The sequence below is a fragment of the Gorilla gorilla genome, chromosome 21, assembly GCF_029281585.2.
Source record: "Gorilla gorilla gorilla isolate KB3781 chromosome 21, NHGRI_mGorGor1-v2.1_pri, whole genome shotgun sequence".
Classification (NCBI taxonomy): domain Eukaryota; kingdom Metazoa; phylum Chordata; class Mammalia; order Primates; family Hominidae; genus Gorilla; species Gorilla gorilla.
This window is the reverse complement of record NC_073245.2, coordinates 63,338,544-63,363,460: the sequence shown is the minus strand read 5'-3', so window position 1 is coordinate 63,363,460 and position 24,917 is coordinate 63,338,544.

The following is a 24,917-nucleotide window of genomic DNA, read 5'->3' as shown; positions in this document are numbered from 1 at the left end:
GAGCTCATGCAGCTGGACCATTGACGGCCTGCTCTGGACTGGGCCATCATCATTTCCTGCTTACCTGTCTGGGAGATGACCAATGGGGACTGCTCCTCACCACCCCAGTGCAACCTGTGCCTCAGCTCTGGAGTTCTGCAGCCTGCTTCCCCCAGATCCGGAGAGGGGAGTTGAGAGTGCAGGGGCCTGAGAACTCCCTGAATGTCATAGCCACCATCGAGGATCCAAGGAATCTGCCATCATCTGGTGTCTCCCAAAAAGCCTCCCAAGAGTGAACCCCAAGTGCTCCTCCCCAGATGGACACTTCCCTGCACTTTGATACTTGGTTTGATCAAAACCTACTGAGACGCCAAGGAGGGAACCATAAAACAAAGTTACATACAGCTCCAAGGAGGCTACTCACAAATGCGTTACAAGATTGATCTTTTCAGTTTAAAACACCAACTCTTACTCTTTTCCTCTGCAGGTTCCCCATTGGTGAAAGGGAGACAATAATAGTACCCAGCTCTGGGGTTGCTATGGACATGAAATGAGCAAAGACACAGTGCTCAGAACAGTGTCAGTCTCCAGGAAATGTTAGGTGTGGTTCTAATGACTCTATCACACAGTAACATCAGAACTGTTCATATTAGCACGCTGGTGCCTAGAAAGGCTGAAACGATTAACATGTAGGCAGGCGTAGGTAAAGTGTGCTCTGTAGGAGGCCGTGGCTTTATGATGATGGCTGATATTATAGAGTGCTGGTGCCACGCCAGGGATCCTTCTAAGGGATCTAATGAATAGATCCTAACCCTCACAGCACACCTATGGGGAAATTTAACTCTTTCTTCCCATTTCCTCCTCATTTGGCGGCTGTGGGAACTGAAGCACAGCCAGGTTAAGTCACTTGCCTGAGGCCAAACAGCTAAGAAGCTGCAGAGACAGAATTTGAACCCAGGCAGCCTGACTCCCGAGTCCCAGTGTGTAACCACTACACCACACTACCTCTCAGATCCACAAAGGAATTTATGTTTCAGGAAACAGTCACCAGTGACATCCCTTCAGCCATGCCCACACCCCAGCCATGGCCACCACACTCATTGCTGGCTCCATACCAAACTGATTTTTTTTCCCCTCTTTGTTTTCATTGTTCTATCTGTTTTTCTGATTTTTTAAAGGAGAAAAAATTAATCCTGAATGAAACCAACTTTCATTGCAAATGAAACTGAATTGTCCACAACTGAAAGCATATAATTAGAGAATGTTAATCTCCTGGCGATTCTTCTCCCCACCCCACCCCAAACCAAAAATACATGAACATTTGCAAAAAAGAATTCATCTTTACCTAAAACTATAATTAAACGGCTGCTGGCGGTTACCTTGGTGACATTTAAAAAAAAAAAAAAAAATCCTTCACTACAGCTCCCCACTCTGGATAATACAAACTTGGCAGCCAAATAAGTCAACAGGTTGCCCAGGAAACTGTTTCCTTGACAACCATGAAGATGGAAGGGGACGAAAGAGTTAGGGAAATGTCAGGGTAACAATGCTATATTAAAGAAGAAAGAGCCCCTTTGGCATGCTGAGAAGCTTCCCAACTTGTACTGAGCAGCAGAGCAGAGAACACAAATGACTCTGAACATGACGAAGGCAGCTGGAAGAATGGCAAACCCCAATTCTCCCTTCAGTGGCTCACCCACTGGGTGGAGTTCCAGTGGTGGGCATGGAGCAGCTGTGCATTGAGCACCTACTACATGTGCCAGCATCGTCCATTCCCCTGGCTCTAGTCTTGGATGGTTCTCTCCACTTTGGAAACTTGGCCAGGTGGGCCTGGATGCTGGGGATGACAAATAAATGGCAGGACTGTTTTTTGAAATGTTAGTGTCTGGGGTTCTCCCTGTGTGTTCACTTTCTCATCCTCTGTTTTAGCCAGGCTAACTCTGTGCTTTCTGGCCTGGTCTGGAGAGGAGAGAGTGTTTGCAGGATTGGGAAAGCTGAAACTTTGTTTTCAAAGGACACATAGCTCATGGGTGGGATTGGTCACACGTCCTGAAATGCCAGGAGAGCAGACATGAGCGTCCCTGAGGAATACAAGAAGGGAGAGGGAGGGGTGACCCCAGAGCATACAAGGATTCCTCAAGCTGGGATCCTGGGCCCTGATCCTTGGCCATGCTGCAGGTGGATGGGGGAGTGTCATGCCCTTGGGAGGGAATATGGCCACAGGGTCTCAGTCTGACCAAGAGTGGCTAGGAAGGAAGCAGCCAACCTGGGACATTATATGGGCTGGGACAATATATGTCTCCAAGGTGACCCATGTGGACAGATGACCATCAGCGCCTGGCCAGGCATTTGGAGCTATGTAAGGTTTCAAATCTTTCTGTACCCAACCAAGAACAAGTGAGGGAGGCTTCAAGTCAATTTAAAGAAAATAAAGGAATGTTCTATTTCTTGTCTCCCTAAGTGTGTGGACAGAGAGCCATACTTGCCAGGTATAATTTTCGGCTGTGTTTTCCAAACAACTTGAGAAAGTCCTGCGGCTGAATTCTGCAAAGACGGGAGAGACGAGAGATGATGCAGAGGCTTCTAGAACCGAAAATTCCAAACCTATTTTCTCTTCCACAAAACTCTGTCACCTCTGGCTGGCCCTGCCATTGCCGTTGCTTTGCACCTTGTCCAAACAGGCTTTTAATCAAATTATTCTCTGACCATAAATGAGAATGCAATGACATACTGCTAATCCTCACAGAGCATATGGTAAACTCAGGACTGTCTCTTGTCATAGGTGAATCTGACACTGGCAAAAGGAGAAATTGATCTGACAATACACACATGTCAGTAGCATACACAAAAAAAGCTTGCACTGGTATAGCACTTTCACAAAAGGCAATTTCTTTGCTCTTTGCAACAAACCCTGTGTGGCAGGTGCTCATCTTACAGATGAAACCAAGGCACAGGAAAGGCGAAGTCTTGCCCAGGGTCCCCTAGCCAAGTCAGCCGCAGGGCCCAGGACCAAGGCCAGGTCTAGTCAGTCAAACTCCGCCCATGTCTGTTTCCCTCTGTGCTACACTTCTTTTCTCCCTGCGTGATTCTTTCCTGTTTTCCTTTCCTTTCCCTGGGTTTTTTTCTTTTCCTTTTTTTTCTTTTTTTTTTTGAGGTGGAGTCACTCTGTCACCAAGGCTAGAGTGCAGTGGTGCAATTTTGGCTCACTGCAACCTCCACCTACCAGGTTCAAGTGATTCTCCTGCCTCAGCCTCCTGAGTAGCTAGGATTACAGGCGCCTGCCACCACGTCTGACTTTTTTTTTTTTTTTTTTTTTTTTTGTATTTTTAGTAGAGATGGGGTTTCACCATCTTGGCCAAGCTGGTCTCGAACTCCTGACCTCGTGATCCACCCACCTCGGGCCTCCCAAAGTGCTGCGATTACAGACGTGAGCCACCGTGCTCGGCCTCCCTGATGTTATTTCCGGAAAGGGGTCCCAATGCAGACATGAAGAGAGGGGTCTTGGACCTTGTGCAAGAAAGAATTCAGGGCAAGTCCATAGAGTACAGTGCAAGTTTATTAGGAACGTAAAGGGATAAAGAATGGCTACTCCATAGGCAGAGCAGCGGCATGGGCTGCTCAGCTGCTTATAGTTATTTCTTAATTATATGCTAAGCAAGGGGTGGATTATTCATGAGTTTTCCAGGAAAGGGGTGGGCAATTGCTGGAAGTGAGGGTTCCTCCCCTTTTCAGACCATATAGGGTGACTTCTGGGTGTTGCCATGGCATTTGTAAATGGTCATGGTGCTGGTGGGAGTGTCTTCTAGCATGCTGATACATTATAATTAGTGTATAACGAGCAGGGAGGCTGACCAGAGGTCACTTTTGTCACCACCCTGGTTTTGGTGGGTTTTGGCCGGCTTTTTTACTGCAGGCTGTTTTATCAGCAAGGTCTTTGAGATCTGTATCTTCAGACCTATCTCATCCTGTGACTAAGAACTCCTTAACCTCCTGGGAATGCAGCCCAGTAGGTCTCAGCTTCATTTTACCCCGCCCCTATTCAAGATGGAGTTGCTCTAGTTCGAATGCCTCTGACATTTTCAGTCTACTTTTTTTTCCTTTTGCCTCCCCAAATACTCCAGTGGTTCTTAACTAGGGGGTGACCCCCTCCATCCTTGCCCAGGGTCCATTTGGCAATGTCTGAAGAAATTTGAGGTTGTCATACAGAGAGGGGGATGCTCGTGGGTAGAGTAGAGACCAATGATTCAGCTCATCATCCTGTAATATTCAGGAAAGCCCTGCACAGCAAAGAATTGCCAAGTGCCCCACATATCAACAGCCAAGGCTGAGAAACCCTGCCCTCAGAGGGGGATAAGAGGCTGCACATGGGAAGCACCTGGCCAGGACCTGCGCCATCGTAGTGATTGCCAATTATGCCATTCAAGCGCTATTGCAATTGGGAAGTCCGGCTTATTCATGATAAGGAAAGAAGAAAAAGTACACTGAGCACTCGCGGGCTTTGGTTCTGAAGTTTATTCCTTTAGTAGGAATTCATTGACTTCCTTCCATGGGAAAGGCCCTGGGGTCCACAAAGGAATGAAACGTCTTGTTTTGTGGACAAGGTCACACAGAGGCCGTTAAGCCTAAATGTACAACCCAGGACGTAAACCCCAAGAGCACTGGGGATGAGGGTCCCAGAAGGTCTGATTGCCACTGGCTCTCTCTGTAACCCTGGGATCAACTGGAATGTTGCTAAATTCTTTCTTCCCAAATGCCAATAGGCATTTACTAGAGGGTGAGAAAAGGCATTCAGGAAGTGCAAACACGAGCCACTGCTTACACATCGGAGAACCTCAAACCTCAAAAACAGCCAAAGATAAATTATTTTGCCCAACCACTTTTCTCCCTTACACCCACCACCACTGAACAAAGAAAAAGTCTGGAAGGTAAAGGAGAAGAATGCGGTTTGCATATCTAACAGCCCCTTGGAAGGTGAAACTAACAGAATCACAGATGATCAGCCTGAAAGGTGTAACAAGGTCGGGGGAGTGGGGAGGTGGTAAACTGTTCAGCTTCTAAAAACATGAGCTAAAAATACCCTGCACATGTCATTTACAAATTCACAGGGCTGTTTAGACAATACTGTGATCAGACTGCAATTGATACGTTTTCCCCTCAGTGATTAAACACAGCCTGATTTTTAAGTACCAAACAGCTGCCTCCAGGTTTGTCTTGAAAAACCAGTCTTTCATTTCTGTGTTTGATTGGCACACCAGGAGGTCCCAATCACAGCTTCTTTATCCCCAGCGCCTAAAATCAGATGACATTCGGCTTCGGGAAGGGGCAGCTGAAAGGAGGCAAAAGGGAAAAAGAGCGGAAGCAAAAGCTCCAATGAGAGAGGCTTCTAATCACAGGCAAGGAAGATACCAGCACCTTCTACCCAGCAGCTTTCTCCCAAAACCATGAAGGGCGGTAGGGGTGGAGATCAAGGAGATAAAATGACAACAGCCTGTGTCTCTGGAAATAATTAAATATTCCCCCTTCACACTGAGAGGGAGGGCAATAAATAGTTCAATATAATCAGGCAAAGCTTTTTAGGGACCTGGAGATTTTCAGTGAATGTGAGCAAAATGATTCTGCTTAAGATCCTCCCTCCCCACCTACCTGTAGGGGCAGTGGGCTGAGCTGCAGGTGGTTTCTGCAGAAGCTGAGAGATGGATGTGTCCAGAGCCTCTGCATTTCTTTGAGAAGAGGGAGCGTCTGGGTTTTCTTTCGGGGTTGATGGAAAGGTTCTAAAGTTAGATAGCGGCGATGGTTGCACAATTTGGGGAATGTACTAAAAACCACAGAATTTCCCACTTTTGAAAGATGAATTTTATGTATGTAAATTACATTTCAATAAGGCTATTTTAAAAAGAAAATAGATAAAATCAAGAAGTCACTCTACATAATTATTTTTTTCTTTCAAAAAAAGGGGGAGGGTGGTTTAGACACAAAGACTCTGGATTCGAATCCTGTCTCTCCTGACTTGTAGCCGTGGGATTCTGGGGACCTACTCAGCCTCCCTGAAACCCAATTGTTCCATCTGTAAAGTGGGGATGTTAAAAATGTCCTTTCCTCGTAGGGCTGCTGTGAGGACGAGTGTGATGCTGTTTGTAGGAGCCTGACACAAAGGAAGTGCTCGCTGAGCTCTGCAGAACGAGATGAATGGATGGTTTGTAGGAGGCTGGAAAAACTTCACTCACAGGTGCTTAGGTGGAAAAATGGGCTGGAAATGGGGTGAACCAACAACTTTCAGACAACAGGACTAGGGAACCCTGTGGTGACAGCGTAGTCTCCTCAGACCCTTGCATGATCACTTGCCCTAGAGATGTAGCACCCGTAAGAGCTGGCACTCATCGAGCACTTACTGTATGTGAGGAACCTCACATGCACCTCATCTCATTGAATCTTTATTTCAACACTAGGAGGCAGGTACTGTTAGATCCCCTTATTACCAACAGACAGAGCCTAGTCACTTGCACAAAATTACCGAGACAGTAAAAGGCGGGGCCAGTTCAAACCCAGGCAGGCAGGTACCTGAGCTAAGTCAGGGGAACTAGAACTGGTTCCTACCAGCTTGAGAAAGCAAGTTGTTAAATATCCAGGCGTTCTAGTGATTAAATGTGGGAAAATGGAGGGTCTGACATGCCTCATCATACCCTGTAGCTGTAGCTGTGGGACCTGTAGCTGTGGGACTCTGGGCACATACTCAGCCTCCCTCCCTGAATCTCAATTGTTCCATCTGTAAAGTGGGAATGTCAAAAGTGTACCTCCTTCATATGGGTGCTGTAAGGTCAAGCATGATGCTGTTTGTAGGTGAATTCTACAAGTAGGTTGTTAAATCATTGGTAGCAACCTTGGTAGAAATCAGCCATGAGGTATTTACACCAAGGAAATCAGCAATCGCTCTAATCCTGGGCTCTTCCCCAGCCCTTCCCACATCCAGTTTCCCAGCACATCATCGATGACCATGCTGGGAGAGAACTTTTGGCTTCTCCTTCCTACTTGTAATAAACCCTGACATGCTCATGGCTCTTTAGGGTTTACAATATGCTTCTAAATCCACCTAAACCAAACCAACAAAACTGTGAGGGAAAGATTATTTGCATCCTCATTTATTTGTGGGATCTAAAAATCTAAACAATTGAACTCAAGAAGATAGAGAGTACAGGGATGGTTACCAGAGGCTGGGAAAGGCAGTGGGAAAGTGGGGAGGTGGGGATGGTTAATGGGTACAAAAAAATAGAACAAGACCTAGTATTTGATAGCACGACAGGGTGACTATAGTCAATAATTGTACATTTTAAAATAACTCAATTATTTAATTATATATTTTATTTAAATAATTATTTTAAATAATTTTAAATAATTGAGTTATTTTTAAATGTACAATTAAATTATTATTGTGCATTTTAAATTAAATGTACAATTTAATTGTACATACTGTTTTATTTTAAAACAGTATTAACTGGATTATTTGTAACACAAAGGATAATGCTTGAGGGGATGGATACCCCATTTTCCATGTTGTGATTATCAGATTTCATGCCTGTATCAAAACATCTCATATATCCCATAAATACATATACCTACTATATACCCACAAAAATTGTTTTTAAAAATTTTAATTATTTGCATTGATGATGATCAAAACAACCTCCATGAGGCGATCAACCCAAGGGCCTAAGAGGACAGCAGACCTTCTGAGTTCTAGCCAGGCCCTTTCATCTTGAAAGGCAGCCGCCCAAGAAGTGGGTAGCAGGTAGGGTCTGTTTAAAGCTATCCAGCATCTCCATGGCAACAGGCAGTAGCTGCCCTGTGGGCGTTGCGGAGGGGACCCTCTGCCTCATTCCACAGAATGATTCCACAGGTCCCACGGGCCCCGCTGAGGAGTCAGCAAAAGCTTTCTGCAGTTTCCACGTGGAGACGGTCTGGAGGTGGAAGTTAAGTGGGTGTAGATCTCAAGGCAAGTAAAACTCCGAAGTCAAGTCTGACTGAGCCCAGTGCTTTGCATAAGAGAAAAATAATAAATGTTTCATGAATGAACGAATGAATAAGTGAATGAATGAAAAGTTTTGTCTATACTCAGAGATTTACAAACTCAGTCTCAGGCATTAAGAGAGGGGCTTGTTCATTCCTGAATTTCACTAATGGCTTCCCTGCATTCATGCTCTTTGCTTCAGCTTTCTGGTCCCACACTCCCTGACTCTGGGTTCAGGCATATGACTTGCTTTGGCTGCTGGGGTATGTTAGCCCATCTGATGCCAGCAGAGCTTGAAAAGCCTGAGGGTATTCCCACTTGTCCTCCTGCATGATTGGGATACTATAGCTCTCTCTGGGACCACGGCCACCACCATGGGAACGTGTCAGACTGTGACAAATGTGGTGGTAGGTGGAAGAGCCAAGTGGTCCCAGCAAAGACCATGCTAGACCACCAGCCCCCAGCGGAACCACCAGCTGACCACGGACAAATCAATGGGACCAACTGGGATCAGCACAACTGCCCAGCCTACACATCAACTCATGAGAAATAATCATGATAATAAAAGGTTATTGGGGCTTTTTCATTTTAAAAAATGATTTATGTTTTAAAAATAAATGTTATTGTGTATATTTGAGGTTTACAACATGATGTTATGGGATACATATGGATAGTATAATGGCTTAAAAATTATTGCTTGAAAGGACATCAAGATGGAAATAATAGGCACTGGGGACTCCAAAAGGGGGAAGGATGAGATGAGAGTGAGGTTGAAAAACCACTTATTGGGTAGAACGTTCACTATTTGGGTGATGCGTCCACTAGAAGCCCAAACTTCACCATTACACAATATATCCATGTAATAAACTTGCACAGGTACCCCCTGAATCCATAATAAAAAATATTCTTGAAAAGGTTATTTGTTTGAAGCCATTAAGTTTTTGGGTTATTTGTTATACGTCAGTAGCTACCTGATACAGGCTGCCTGCTTTGCAATTCTCCAAAAAGCTCAGAAGGGCCTGCTTCTTTCTTCTCTCCGAGTCTGCTGCCTCATTGAGAATTCTGATGAAAGGCTTCAGTGTAGCTGCTTCTTCTCTGAAGACTCAGGTACAAGATCATTTCCCATTGAGGGAAACAGGGAAATCTGCCTTCAGCTAAATGAACAAGGACATCACCGAATACCACCACTCCCTTGGGAAATATACTTTAATAGTCACCGTAGCTGAGAAAGACACAAAGAAATTCTGAAGAAACAATAAGCTTCATTTTCATTTCTGCTTTAGAAGAAAAGTTTTGCCTGAATCATTGCTGATCTGTCTCCCCCGCAACCACCATTTACCTGCAGCCAGATTCCCTGCCAGGATTAGAGGACATCAGCTAGTCTAGAACTGATGACTTAAAAGGTGTTTGGGCTTTACCCTTCTTAGGGGATCCCTTTTTCAGGGATGACATAAAGTCCCAAGATACACCAGAATCAGCGCTGCTAAGGACTGGCAGGATCCAAAATGTGATTTTCAGTCTCTTCCCAGTGGAGGTGAAACGAAGTGGTCTGTACTCTCTCTACTCCACGTGTGGTCCAGGGACCAGCAGCATGGGGATGGAATTATCTGGGAGTTTGTCACAAACACCAAATCCCAGGCCCCATCCTTAACCTCCTGCATCAGAACCTGTGCTTCGACAAGATGCCAGGTGATGCAGCTGTACATTTTGTGCAGGAAACTCTGCTCGACAACACCCGTCTCTGCTCGTGGAAGTTCATGTAAGTTACAGGGGTTTTAAACCAGAACATCACCTTCATTCTCAGTGTTATAAAGGACACCCTCCGCTAACAGAACACAAATTTCCCAACCCCCAATGCGTGCAAGGCACACACACACACACACACACAGGCATGCACACACTTCGCTCAACGAGGCTGGTCAAAGTCCCTCACTTGTGAGTCCTACTTGAAAGATTATGTCTTCTGAAACACAGCGCTTTGTACCTTAAAGGGCCTCTCAAATGTCCCACTGAGACCCAGGGGTTCATTCACCAGAAGCACTTAGTCTTGCTAGGAGATTAAAGGTTTCAAATGATTCCTTTCTGATCCCAACAGGATAGCTGCTTGCCTAAAATACAAGAGCCTCGTTGGAAGTAATCTCCATGGAAATCATTAACCCAGTTTATTAACAAGGAAAAAATCCTAAGGATATTTTAAACTTTTAAAATATCTTTGCAAGCTAATGGCGATGAAAACAAAGCATTTTTAAGGCAAAAGAGTCCCTATAGCAGAAGTTAAAGTAAAATGCTCTCTGAATTTTAGCAATTCTATTTTAGGCTCTTAAATAAGCCCTGGAAATCCTGTTAATTTAAATTACTGACCACTCACCAACACCTTCCCTGAAATAATTCGCACCTTAATCGTCTCACGAAATATTTTTTTCAAGAAAAAAATATATGGACTGGGCACGGCGGCTCATGCCTGTAATCCCAGCACTTTGGGAGGCAGAGGCAGGCAGATCACAAGGTCAGGAGATCCAGACCATCCAGGCCAACATGGTGAAACCCCGTCTCTACTAAAATACAAAAATTAGCTGGGTGTGGTGGCGCATGCCTATAGTCCCAGCTACTCGGGAGGCTGAGGCAGGAGAATCTCTTGAACCCGGGAGGCGGAGGTTACAGTGAGCCGAGATCGCGCCACTGCACTCCACCTGCGACAGCGGGACTCCATCTCAAAAAATAGAAAATAAATAAAAAAATAAAAAGCATATGTATATGAGGTTACTTATGTGCTGCTAACACATTATTTTCTCGAACTCTCTGAACTATGGAATGAAAAGACAATTGAAAAACAGACCTAGGCTATGTTTCCAAATGATTTTTCATCCCCTGTTCACGATAACCTTTTCAAGAGAGAGCTGGCGAGGCTGAAGGTAGCTATGATTATATAGCTACCAGCCCTGAAAAGACAAGGTTGTTCAGTGGTACTGATAAGACACGGGTTCAGAATGTTTTAGGCAGCATGCAAATGTATTCTGACTTTTTTCAACTCCCTTTAGAAGGGGGAAATAAATCTTGTTTGAAGTATATTCTTGAGGTGGAGCTGGTAACAGATTAATTAGAAAAATGAAGTGATGGGAAAGGGAAGCCCTAGCTGGTCAGCTCCCTCTCTCTGTGCAGCTGGGATGAAGCAAGCTTTTAAGGACCAGCCCCCTAATTTCAGAATATGGTCAAATCGGTCCTCTTCAGCCATTTGGAATCAGTCACTGGAATGACCAACTGGTGCCTGGATCACATCCATCTCCCTTTTAGCTGCCTCCACCTTCTGATTCTCCACTTTAGAAACGTCCCTCCGTCTCTTAGTCTGTGGGGACTGGGAGATGCTGAACTCGCTTCTGACTCCAAAGGGAAACATCTGACCCAGGTCTGGCCAATCAGCTCATCTCCTCCCTTCCCGGTCCCCAGTGATTGATTCAGGGGTGGGCATGTGACCTAAGTCAATCCACTTAGAACTTTTCCGGGAACTATTGGAAAAGAGGTCCTGTCTTTCCACTGGAAGCTGCAGGGGGTAGGACTGGAGCTTCTGGAGCGTCCTAAGAAGAGCCTGCCTGGGAATGAAGCCAGCAGAGTGGAAGGCAGAGCTGAGGGAGGGAAAAGCTACTTTCTCCATAAGCCCTGGATCCAGCCATACCTGAAACCTCTAGACTTCTAAAATCTGAGAATTAACAAATTCCCCTCTTTTGTTTGTTTAATAGTTTTGAGTTGAGCTTCTGCTGCTTACAACCAAAGCTGTCTACCTTGTTCTATTCAAAACCCCTCAGGATTTTCACAGCAACGTCAAGAAAAACAGCATATTCCTGTGCCAAAAAAACAAAACCCCTCAAGAGATCATCTAGTCTATCCCTTGTATTTGAGTATGCAAATAATCTAAACTTTTTAAAATTTTGTATTCTTAGTCAACATCCCAAGGGACTGAGACTCTGCAACCTCCATCCAAAACCAATTTGAGAAAACACTAGGAGATGAAATTTTGAGCTTAAAGATGCAACATACGTCTGTAGGTGGCTTGGGAAATATTCTTCTGGCTGACAAAAAAAAAAAAAAAATCCACCAACAAAACCAAAATCCTAATATTAGATTTCATGTGCTACCAAGTAAACTTTTTCTCATATAGAACAAATTGTTTCTATAGAAATGAATGCTTTTCTAGCAACCCAATCTCTATTAGGGTTGCTATGGGAACAGATTCAGAAAATTGGGGAAATGTAGAAAAAGGTAAATGACTGCTCAGTTTCTTTCTTTTCTTTTCCTGGAAACCCACAGAGGGCAAAGGCCTTTTTACTTCTGAGTACCTTAATACTTGGGGCTGACTCCAGGAACACTTAAGAATATAATTTTAACTCTGTTGAATTCTCATTCCCCAGCAAGGGTTTCATCAAGTCTTTAAAATTTAATTCAGAATATGGCAAGTTTTAGTAAGAACCACCCTCCAAAGTTTGCTTTTAAGGACCAAGGGTAGGCAGGACTGTGGAGTAAGAAGCTACAAAGTTATGAATGCAAACGTATAATAATAGGTGCTAATGACCACACACATGCTACAGATACCGTCTTTTGGAGAGCAACCCTTCATTTGGAGAAACATAAGCACACATGCTTTGTGAAAGCTTCATTGTACACAGTAAATCAGCAGGTTGCCCGGCTCTTGTAATGCAAATGAGGAATACACTGGTGAATGTTTTCCGTTCTTTACCTAGAAGTGGAAGGGAGTGCAAACCCAAGTTAGACGGTCTCTTCACCGTTACTCTGTTTCTGAAATCATCTATTTACAAGTAGGGTAATATATCTGTCTGATAAAGGAAGAGAATTCTCTCTCAACTCTCACTAGCTGTAAGGCCGGTAGGATGGAGTGGAGAGACATTAAAAACCAGAAAGCCACAATCACCAGTTTAGAACCGCATGACCTTGGGGTAGTCATTTCATTGCTGAGCCAATTAAGTTACTCTCGTCTGTGAAATGGGATTAACAAGATCTGTGAAATGGAGATCTCAGTTGGTACAGAGTGGAGTTACCAGCCCTGCTTCATACGAACCTCGCATGTCTTCTGGAGCCAGACGGATAATACAAATGTGTGAAACCGGAAGTGTTTGGCAAACAAGAGAGTACTGAGGTCTGTGGCAAAACCAGAAAGCGGTATGCTCCTATACAGTTCAAAACGGGTTTAACACCTTGCCTGCAGGTTAGATTCACCTTGGAGCCTGCCAGCTGAAACCCTCACATCTGCATCCACTGTGTAATATGGGTAATGTGACACAGATGTGATACCACTGATGAAGTAGAGCCTACCCCCACGGAAACGTGACTGCTGAGGGAGGGAGATATATGGGACCACCGGGAATGCCTTCTGGGTGAGATGAGAAGAGTCCATCCTGTGAAAGTACAGCTCCTCACCTCCTCCTCTGCCTCCACCCTGATCCAAGCTATGGTCACCTCTCACCTGGGAGAGGCAGTAGCTTCCTCACTGGAGTCCCTGCTTCTACTCCCGCCCCTACAACCAGTCCTCAACACACAGCAGAAGGAATCCTTTATAACAGAAGTCAAATTGTACCCCCTCCTCTGCCTCTGACCCTCCAAGGGCTCCCCACATCCTTCACAATAAAAACTGCACCTCTGGCGGTGACCCTATGTGACCATATTATTTCCCACTCTCTGCCAGCCACACTGGCCCCCTTGCTGTTCTTCAGCACATTAGGCATGCTCCTGCCTCAGGGCCTTTGCACCTGCTGTTCCCTGTGCTTAGACATGTTTCCTCTGGACGTCCACATGGCTGGCTCCCCCAGCCCCTGCAGGCTTTTGCTCCACTGTTACTGCTTCTTAGCCAAGCCTTCCTTTGGCCATTCTATATAAAATGGAGACACCCAACCCCAGAACTCAGCCCTTCCCTGCTTCAGTTTTCTTTACACCTCATATCACCAGCTAGCCTCTTCACTTGTCTCACTCCTCTGCTGGAGATAAACTCCATGTAAGCAGGGATTCTTGTCTGTGTTTATCACTGAATTCCCAATGCCCAGAAGAGCACCTAGCACAAGGAGGCTCTCAGCCCCCTTTGCGGAAACACCGTGAATGAAGCAGGAGAGATGAAGAGCGGGAGGAAGGTGCCACAGCCCATGCTGGTCTAGCCTTCCCAGGGCCAGGGGGAGATGTTTCTGTATCAGGGCCACTCTTTCAGCAAGTGTGAGCACCCACCACAGGCCAGGCAAGAGGTGCTGGAGACAGGATACCGTGATGAACGGGACAGGTACATCCCTGCCTCCCAGAGAGCTTACAGCCTGGCAGGCCAGGCAGACAATACATGAATCCACAGAATCGCAAGCAGTGAAATGTGCTGTAAAGAAAAAATAACACAAGGTGAGGAGTCAGGGAGTGGGAAAGGAGGCTTGATGTTGAGTTTGGGGGGTCAGGGGTGGCTTCCCCGAGCAGGGTATACTCGGGCGGCAGCCTGATGGAATGAGGAACCCAGAGGATGGGGCACAGAGATCACGCCTCTGCCTGATCCCTCCACTCTCCCCTTCCCGACCCTCTGACTTGACAGGAGCCCCACCTGAGCCTGTTTGTCCTTCCCCCTTTTAGAACTGATGGTGCCTCACACCACAGGTGAGACGCCTGGCTGGAGAACTTAGTCTGTCAGCTCACTCCATCTCCTTCTTCCTGTCTGTCAAGGGGCTTGCCAGAGAGAGCTAGTATCTCCTTCTTTCTGGGTTGTGTGATCTGGCCTTGTTCTCACCTTCTTTGGTATAAACCCACCTTGTATCTGGAAAGGCAATGCGCCCAGCTAAAACATTACATGTCCCGGCCCCCCTTAAAGCTAAGCTGCAGCTTTGTGACCAAGTTCAGTGTTGTGGGGCAGAATGTTCCTTAAAGAGAGGTGCCCCAGCTGGGAAGTGGGCTCCTTTTGCCCGTTGCCCGTTTTTCCTTCTGATGCCCGGAATGCAGAGACAGTGGCTAAAGCTCTAGCAGCCATTTTGGTCCATGAGGCAAAGTTGAGGGAGGTGGTGCGAAAAAATAGGACCTTAGAGACCAAGGAGTGGCCAGACCTGTCTCAAACTGCCTGCCTACTTCTGAACTTATTTTGTGTGATTAAAAATATATGTCCTCCCATTTGATACACTCCAGGGCTATATTATGACTTTCATGAGCCCTAGGTACATTTGCCTTCATGGGCTCCTCCCTCTATATAAAATTATATTATAAAATTATTTTAATTATATATAATTATAATCTAATTATATAATATATAATTATAATTAAAAATATTTTGTGACTATGTCGGTATAAAAGACAAATATAATCTAGGCTGGATTCATTATTATGCATTTATTATTACTATATTCATTTTTTTTTCTGATCTTAAAAGAATTTTTTTTTTTTTTTTTGAGACAGAGTCTCACTCTGTCACCCAGGCTGGAGAGCAGTGGTGCATCCTTGGTTCACTGCAACCTCCACCTCCTGGGTTCAAGCAATTCTCCTGTCTCAGCCCCACAAGTAGCCAGGACTACAGGTACCCGCCACCACACCCAGCTGATTTTTTTTTTTTTAGTAGAGATGGGGTTTCATTATGTTGGCGAGGCTATTCTTGAACTCCTGACCTCAGGGATCCACCCGCCTTGGCCTCCCAAAGTGCTGGGATTATAGGTGTGAGCCACTGCACCCAGCCAAAGAAATCAAAACAGAAACTTTTTTGTGGGCCCCTGAAAATATCACGGGCCCTATACCCTGGGCCACCAATGCCTGAACAAGTGCGTCCCACTCCACATGCCTTACCATGCTGTTAAGGCCTTTACAACCTGATGACGTAGGTCCTTTAATTCTTCCCATTTTTTCAGATCAAGAAACTGAGGCCAGACAGGTAGAACATCTTGCACATATTTGAATCCTGATCCATTCAGCTGCAAAGTCTAAGTCCTTAACTTTTTGTTTGTTTGTTTGTTTTTGAGATGGAGTCTCACTCTGTCACCCAGGCTGGAGTGCAGTGGCACAATGCTGGCTCACTACAACCTCTGCCTCCCAGGCTCAAGTGATTCTCCTGCTTCAGTCCCCTCAGTAACTGGGACTACCGGTGCCTGCCACCATGCCCGGCTAATTTTTGTATTTTTAGTAGAGACAGGGTTTCACCATGTTGGCCAGGCTGGTCTTGAACTCCTGACCTCAAGTGATCTGCCCGCCTCAGTCTCCCAAAGTGCTAGGATTACAGGTGTGAGCCACTGTGCCTGGCCTAAATTCTTAACTTTTGATGCTAGAAAAGGAGCTGATTCTTGATAAAGCTATTATTATGAATGCAAACAGCTCTGACAACTTAAGAAAATAGACTTGATAGATGGTAACAAAGTGTATTGGACACACAGACCTTCTGGTAGCTCCTTTTTATTTTAATCTATAAGATAAACCCAGCTATGAGCTCTCTGCAGGAAATGTTTTAAATCCTCATTTTTTTAGGACTAGATTTACTCATCCAACTCCACAAAGAAAATAACTCCATTTAGCTTGACAGACTCCACAATGAAACAAATTATTTTTCTGGAAATGATCCTAAAAATAGCATGGAATGGGTCTGCTTACAGATACCAGAGGCAGTAAGACTGAATATGTTAGCTTTAAGGGTGCAAATGTGTTTTGAAACAGACTCTTCCGTGGTCCCAAGAAGAAAAAATTGATTTTCCAGATAGCACAATAAATCATGCAGGGAAACAACTTCGGAGCAAAAATAGCGTGAACTTTGAGAGGATGGCACAGAACTCAATTCATCTTCCATGCTTCCCCTAGTCGGAGCCAAGAAAAAGGCTTTCCCCACCTCATCACTATGTTTATTTCCCTTCACGTCCTCTTACCACAAATTAAAAGGCAAGGAAATGTTGATGAAACAAAGACCAAAGTACTGCTTATGCTCTGCAAAGGCACTGCTGCACAGGAGAGATGAGCAATGGTTGGTTTCTTGAGAATAACTGCATCCTACAGAGCTTTTTTCTCTCCAAGCTATGATCTAAGTAAACAACTTGACCCTCAAACAATGCTTTTTGTTTAATCATCCATCCATTCAGCATTTATTAGGTGCTTCCTGGATGGTCTGCACCATATCAGATACCAAAGAGCCACCTATGAGACTCTGCCTTTGGAGAGCAAAGCTGGCGTCTAGATGAGGGCAGAGACCATACGCAGAGGAATCCAGTGCCTGACACTGTCCCAAACTAGAGGTTAAGAATAGGAATGCTGGGGTTACGGGTCCAAATCCTGCCATTACTACTTACCAGCTGTATTAGTCCATTCTCACGCTGCTAATAAAGACATACAGGAGACTGGGTAAGTTATAAAGGAAAAAGGTTTAATCGATTCACAGTTTAGCGTGGCTGGGAGGCCTCAGGAAACTTACAATCATGGCAGAAGGGAAAACAAACACATCCTTTCTCCACATGGCAGCAGCAAGAGGTGCTGAGCAAAAGGGGGAAAAGCCCCTTATAAAACCATCAGATCTCATGAGAACTCACTCACTAGCACAAAATTGTGGAGGTAATCGCCCCATGATTCAATTACCTCCCACTGGGTCCCTCTCATGACACATGGAGATTATGGGAACTACAATTCAAGATGAAATTTGGGTGGGGACACAGCCAAACCATATCACCAGCAGAAAAACTCTGGGCAAGCTGATTAATCCAGGTCTCAGTTTCTTCATCTGTAAAATGGGAACAATAAGAATACCTTCCTCTTAGAGTTGATAGGATGATTAAATGAGATCATACATGAAAAGCGCTTAGCACACAGTAAATATTCCCACAATACTTGCTGCATTCTATATGCAAAGTGCATGGAGAAAGGAAGAATTGAAGAATTTGGAAGTTTTTTTGTTTTTGTTTGTTTGTTTGAGACGGAGTCTCACTCTGTTGCCAGGCTGGAGTGCAGTAGTGCGATCTCGGTTCACTGCAAGCTCCGCCTCCCAAGTAGCTGGGTTTACAGGTACCCGCCACCACGCCTAGCTAATTTTTGTATTTTTAGTAGAGATGAGGTTTCACCATGTTAGCCAGGATGGTCTCTATCTTGTGACCTCGTGATCCACCTGCCTCAGCCTCCCAAAGTGCTGGGATTATAGGCATGAGCCACAGCACCCAACCTGGAAAGGGCTTTTTAGTTTTGGGGGCCTTGTGGGTGCTGGAATGTTCTATCTCTTACTCTGGGCACTGGTTACATGGATGTGTTCACTTCGTGAAAATTCATCAAGCCGTGCATTTATGACTTACTTTCTGTATGTCCTCGAATAGAAAGTTTACATATAACAACAGTAGAATGCCTAATATTCGATTGAAAATTGTTGGAATCTCAGCCACATAAACTATTTCTTCATCTTCTCCTAAATTTTCTGTAAAGCCCATTTCATGCATCAATGCCTGGTGTGAGTCGGGGTTATTCTGTGGGGAACAGAGGAAAAGGTCTGAATCAACATTGTGCGGCACAGAGAAAGTCAGCCAGAAAAGTCAGAGGCCAGCCCAGAGCAACAGAGACGAAAACCTCCAGGGGCTTCTCAGAAACTTGAGCTAAATTCTCAAGCTGAAAACTTGAACTGTAATTCTCACCTGCACAGGAGGAGTCGGTATCCCTCATCTTACAGATGGGGCAACTGAGGCTTAAAGGTGTGAGACTTGCAAAAGGTCACCTATGGGGTAAACCACAGAACCAGCCAACCTTCCACTGGTGTAAGATGGGATTGGAGACAAACTCTAACTAGACCTGAAGAGGCGAGGACACCACAGCCAAGGGATGGGGATGCTGAAGGCAAGGGCTGAGGACTGCACTCCTCTGCTCTCCCCAAGAACAAGTCAACCCTAGAGCTGGGTTGACTTGTGGGGGAAAGGACGGCATGATCTACCAGCGCAACACGCAGGCTCAGATTTCAGGTAGACCCTGGGTCTAATACTGATTCTGCAATTTACCTCAAAGATGACCTTGTGCAATCTCCTATCACCTTTAAGCCTCAGTCGCTCCATCTGTAAAATGGAGATACCAACTCCTTCTGTGCAGGTGAGAATTACAGAAAGTGTTTAGAACACAGGAAATACCCCCAGGAAAGGCAGCTGTTGCTATTGAACTGAATTGAATCTGGCAGAAGACAGCACGGAGAGGTTGGAGCCTGTTAAAACAACTTTGCTCTTTTTCCATATTTCTGGTAGAAATGTCCACAAGTAAAGACATGACCTTTAAGCTGATCGTTGGAGGAGAGCTGTTATTCCCACACGCACAGCTCTGTCTTCTCCGAGAAGTGGGCTGTGGCAAAGGGGATGTACCAAATCCAGGGCCATGGGTTGCAGGGGCTGGAGCCCAATGGGGTGCATAATGGAGCCACAGATATAATTAAGAGGCGGTTGATTTGCAATAATTATGCACTGTTTGGTTAATTCTTTCAAGATGCTAAACAGCCCTTTCCTGGGGCCGCAGTAATTGACTCCGTCAATGGCGATGCATACTGCTGTCTGGAGACGTCTGCTTGGACGACCTGCCGACTCATTTCAACACTTGCACAGCATACTCGCTCACTTTCTTTGCTCATTGACTGACAGGTCTGAGCAGAAGTGCCAGGGTGGAGAGTCTGCTGTGGAGTGATGAGGAAGAGAGGGCTGGGGAAAGATTTAAATGGAAAGAAGTGCTGTCTAAACAGAGAAAGAGGAGGCAAGATGGGTGCTCTCACACTGAGCTCAGATGGCCTGGTTGCAAACCTGCTTTTACCCTCACCAGCTGTGTATGCTCAAACAAGCCCCTCCAGCTTTTGGAGCCTCAACTCTGCATCTGCAGAAATGGGATAAATGCCCTCACCTCAAATGGGTTGTTGCAAGGATTTAGAATAACATAATGAACAGTGCCTGGCACCGTGAGGTGTTGAATAAACATTGGCTATTATACTTGCAGAGGGACGTAAACTGAGCAGTGAAAACATATCTGGGACAAAATTAGAAAAGTTTGCAGCTAGTCCAGAAGAGGCAGTATAGGCTTTGCCTGCTGCACTGGGAATTTGCTGTGTGACTTGGGGCAAAGTCCTTAACCTCTCTGTGCCTTGCTTTCTTCTATTAAAAATTGAAATAATACTTCCCTGGGAGGATTGCATGAGGATTAAGTAAGACAGTGCCGGGCACATAACAGATCCTAAAGAAACAGTGGATCTATGTCTTTATGTCTTTCTGCATCTTCAAATCTGGCTCTGCCTAAAAGCCAGCTCTCCCGACACCAGTGGGCAGGCAGCTGTTTACTGTGGATTTCACAGGTACTTAAACTAGCAGCTGATCTGCCAGAGAGCAACAACCTGCTTTGAATGCTTAATAAACTCCATTGATTGCCTTTCCTGGCTCCATCCCAAACTTCTCCCAACCTGGCTCTACCCTGAGCAGCTCGACAGGCTTGCAGCATGTCAGGCAGGATAAGCCACTGTATCTGGGGGAGCAGGGGGGAGATTTCCACCCAAATGAGCCCATCTGGTCACGTGGATGACAGCTAGGGTGATGGCGAAGCCCTCTCACCAGTCCACACTGGCACTGGATGCCCTGCCTCGGGTTATCCTTCGTGATGGAGAAAGGGCTAACACATTGGTGGGTGCCGCCATCCAGCTTCCTGCCCCAGGAATTGGGAGGAAGGATGGAAATTCGCTTCCAGTCATATCACAATGAGCATTAACATCCTTCCGGCCCCACCTCCTCTGCTGACTCCACCCCCTCCAGTCCACCACCCCCAGAGTCTCTTTTTTTTTTTTTTTTTTTTTTTGAGCTGGAGTCTCGCTCTGTCACCCAGGCTGGAGTGCAGTGGTGCCATCTTGGCTCACCGCAGCCTCCACCTCCCAGGTTCAAGCAATTCTCCTGCCTCAGCCTCCCAAGTAGCCAGAATAACAGACATGCACCACCATGCCTGGCTAATTTTTGTATTTTTAGTACAGACAGGGTTTCGCCATGTTGGTCAGGCTGGTCTCAAACTGCTGACCTCAAGTGGTCTGCCTGCCTCGGCCTCCCAAAGTGCTGGGATTACAGGCATGAGGTACCATGCTCAGCCGCAGAGTCCTCTTTCCACAACACAAATGTCACCATCTCATCCATCTGCTCACAAAGATCCAGTGCCTTCCCATGCCCCTCAGAGCGAAGATCACAGTCAAGCACAGCTTATGAGATCCTTTTACGCTGAACTCTGCCAATCCCTTTGGCTTTATCTGACACCACTCCCTGTCCCTGCTCCTAACTTATTTCTCCCAGACTTGCTACACAACTTATTCTACAAGCATATTGTTCTCTTCCACACCTTTGTGCATTTCCACCTGCTATTCACTCTCCCGGAAATACCCACCCTCTTTCTCCATCTGGAAAATTCCTACTCATCCTTTAGTATCCAACTGACATCAGATCCCTGCATGAAACTTACCTACACCTCCCCAAATGCATAGCTACTCCCTCGGCATTTCCATTGTGCTTTGAAAATCTTCATTCATTCTTTCTATGATTATTAGGTGATATATAATAATGAGCCTCTGCTGTGCACCAGACACTGGGCTAGATCCTGAGGTCAGAGAGCAACAAAAAAGGCCAGCCCCTGTGTCATGAAGCCTATGGTCCAGCTTCTAGGCTCCAACAGAAAAGACAAGCGTATCAAGCAGCCTTTGGGGTACATGGTGATGATGGAGAAAGACAGAGTGTGAGGAAAGCCTGAGAAGAGGGTCTCAGCCTAGTCTGGGGAGCAAAATAAATCCCTCCTGGGGATGTGCTGTTTTAACTAGAATGCACAAAATGAAAAGCACTAGGCAGCGGGAGAAGGCGGCTGGGAAGAGAGAGAGTTCAGAGCTGAAAGAAAATCACAGTCAAAGCCCTGAGGCAAGAGAGAGACTGCCTGGACCCTTTTAGGAAGAGTAGGGGGAAAGTTGGGGGAAATGGGGTGGGAGGGAAGGCTGAGGCCGCATGGTGAGTGGTAGGAGGCATCTTGGGCCAAGAACAGGATCCTATCCTAAAGGCAAAGGGAAGCCAGGAGGGTTTTTTAATGCAGAGAAAAGAGATGCTCAATGCTGTCATTTATAAAGGTCACTCTGGCTGCAGTGGGAAAACCAGACCAGGTTGGGGAAGGTGGGGGTGGGTGACAGGTGGTGAGGCACAGTTAAAAGACCATCCCAGTCATCCAGGAGGCTTGAAGGATGGTGCTGGCTTCCGAAGTGGAAAAAATTAGATGGAGCTGATCTAGAGAAGAGGAAGGATCGTAGGACTTGATGAGGGATCCCATGAGGGAAGAGGGAGAGGTGGAAATTGAGCAGGACACCCAGGTTTTATTCTGGCTGCTGGATGAATGGTGATATTCTTGTTCACTGAGATGGGGAGATGAGGTGGGGAGCAGGCTGGGTAGAGGCAGGGAGCTAGGCCCTGGGTTCCGTTTTGTACACTTTGCCTCTGCTGTGCCTGTGGATATCCAAGGGGCATCCCAGAAGCCTCTGGGTGTAGGAGTGTTTGTAGGTATTTATCCTGCATTCAGCACCTGCCTCGGATGTCCACAGGCCAGAGAGGGCGGCCCTCAGGGATGTGCGACATTTTCTGCTTTCTTCTCAAGCACACCTGCTGCTTCTTGTCCCTTGGCACTCCGTGGACATGCCAGATGCCACTCCTGTGTCCCACACAGCATAAAGGGAGAAAGCCCCTCCTCAACTCGCTATTGAACTATGACATTAGAGGCCCAAGGTGGCACTCTCAAACCCCAAGTCTACCCAAAAAGCCCCTTCAGCTGCTACCACTAACTTCTCTCTCCCAAAGAGACGCTCAGGCCCACTGGAAAGCAGACAGCATTGGTTGCCTACCTGACAGCCATTTCTCCTTCCTCTTTGGTAACTGAACCTCAGTTATGTTCAGGTAGCAATGTGCCCAGCACCAGGGGTGAAGCAACAACAATCTAAGCCAGCCACAGTAATCCTTTTCCATTTTGCCAACAAATGGTCATCACCAGGCACATGACCTGCTTTTAGCCAATGAGCTGCAAAGGTAAGTTTGTGAAGGGCTTCTGGGCTCCCTGATAAAAGGGAGAGTCACAGGAGGAGGAAGGCCCTTTGTTTCCCTTTTTGCCTTCCTTCATGGGTCATGATCATGGGCAGAAGAGATGTCAGGAGCTGCAGCAGCCATTCTGTGCTCATGAGGCAACAAGCTTAAATGAAATCCAACCCACTGAGGAAACTACAGCTGAAGGATGGCTGTATTGAGGGTCATCAGTGCATCCCTGAGTGCAAATCCTGAGGCTATTTATTCTTCTTGTTAAGAAAATAATAACTGACTTTACAGTTTAAGCTACTGTTGATTGAGTTTTCTCTTACTTGCAGCTGAAAGACATACAGCCAAGTCTGGATATAAATTTATTCATTTGGGCCAGGTGCAGTGACTCCCACCCGTAATCCCAGCACTTTGAGAGGCCAAGGTGGGCAGATCACTTGAGGTCAGGAGTTCGAGACCAGCCTGGCCAACATGGTAAAACCCCGTCTCTACTAAAAATACAAAAATTAGCTGGGTGTAGTTGTCGGTGCCTGTAATCCCAGCTACTCAGAGGCTGAGGCAAGAGAATCACTTGAACCTGGGAAGCAGAGTTTGCAGTGAGCAGAGATTGTGCCACTGCACCCCAGCCTGGGTGACAGAGTGAGACTCTGTCTCAAAAATAATAATAATAAAAATAAATTTATTCATTTATATCCATACATCTCCATAACCCTACTTACTTATCTGTCATGTCACAAACTAGAATGCCAGATACATGAGAGAAGACTTTTGTCTGTTGTGTCCCCAACTGTGTCCCTAGAGCCTGGAACAGTGCCTGGCATGCAAGGGGACTCAACAAGTGTTCGATCAATGGATGACTCTGCACCTGTTTCTAATCACCAGTCTCTTACCACATTCATTCAGAAAACCAACTCCATGAGCACATCAACTACTAGTACTACAACAAAACCTGCCATCTCCTGAGTGCTTACCCCATGCTAGTCCAAACCTTTTATATGTGTGATCTCATTTAATCCTCCTGTTATCTTCCCTTTCATAGACAGGGAAACTGAGACTCAGAGAGGACAGGTGACTTGCCCAAAGGCAACCAGATGGAAGAGCTGGGATTCAAACCCAGGTTGTCCACTCCGAATCATGGGCACTCAACTGCCATGCTATCCAGCCTGCTAAATAGGTGACAGCCCAACACCCATGAGCCACTTGGGGCAGCTGGGCCAGTGTCAAGAGAGACAGAACAGGGTAAGGTCCAGAGGTGTGGAAAAATGTAGTCACTAGAAGGAGGTGGTCATCATCATTAATTCAAAGACAGCTGAACATTAAGAGGAAAAGACAAGAACTAGAGCTAGAAGGTTATCGCAGGGTGCAGGAGAAATGGAGAGAGCCAGGGAAGACCCCATGGCACAGATTTGGTGAGCTCCATCCTCCTTACTTTGCCTCTTCCCACCCAGGCCAGGCCCCTGCTCTATTACCCAGGAGGTCTTCAGTGGAAGAGCATACTGTGGTTACTGTGACATATGAAGCACCCCCTCTTTACCCACCCTCTGGACACGTTTCAATCCATGGTCCCGGCCAGCAGAGGGTAGCCCGGCTTCCTCTACTCATCCATCAGGCTCCAGGTAAGTCCATGGAGCCAGCAGGAAGAGGTACCAATCTCTGCCAGTCCACCAATGTGTCTCCCCTTCTCCCCTACTATATGTTTCTCTGTAGCATCTATCACACTCTGAGATGCAATATGTTTGCTTCTTACTATTTTTGTCTACCCTTCCCCCTCTCGAACCCAGAAGTCTGAGGTACAAGGTCAGGGAATTTCATCAATGTTCTTCTCTGCTGTATCCCAGCCTCTAGAACAAGATATGGTGCTTTGCAGAGGCTCAGCTAGTACTTGCTGAATGAAAGATGAGTACATCTGCATGTGCATCTTCCTA